Source organism: Penaeus monodon, chromosome 19 (assembly GCF_015228065.2).
Source record: "Penaeus monodon isolate SGIC_2016 chromosome 19, NSTDA_Pmon_1, whole genome shotgun sequence".
Lineage (NCBI taxonomy): Eukaryota > Metazoa > Arthropoda > Malacostraca > Decapoda > Penaeidae > Penaeus > Penaeus monodon.
Window position 1 is genome coordinate 4,041,035 of NC_051404.1, and position 429 is coordinate 4,041,463.

The following is a 429-nucleotide window of genomic DNA, read 5'->3' on the forward strand; positions in this document are numbered from 1 at the left end:
ATCGCCTTTTAAAACAATTTTTTTTTTCCCAAAAGGACACAAAATACTTAAAACAACAGCTTAACACACCCAGAAAGCCGAGGTAGGTCATCAGAAGGGATAATTGCACTCCCAAGGAACAGCACGCACGTACAGAACAGGACGTACTGTTTATCATGCAATAGTTAATATCTCGTGATATATGCTACGGGCGAGTGTCTCTGAATTCATATAGGCACAGCTGACAATATCATCCATTCCGCGTGCACTCATTCATAAACAGATAAGCATAATCATAAGGCCTGACTCTAATGGATATTAATAGTGAACAGCACAGGCATATTTAGATTTGCATGAGCAGCTGACTGATAAATCTGGATTGTTCGGTCCATCAAATGGTTCAAGTTTTTGCATGCATCGGGACAGCATATCCGTACCCCAACCTAATTC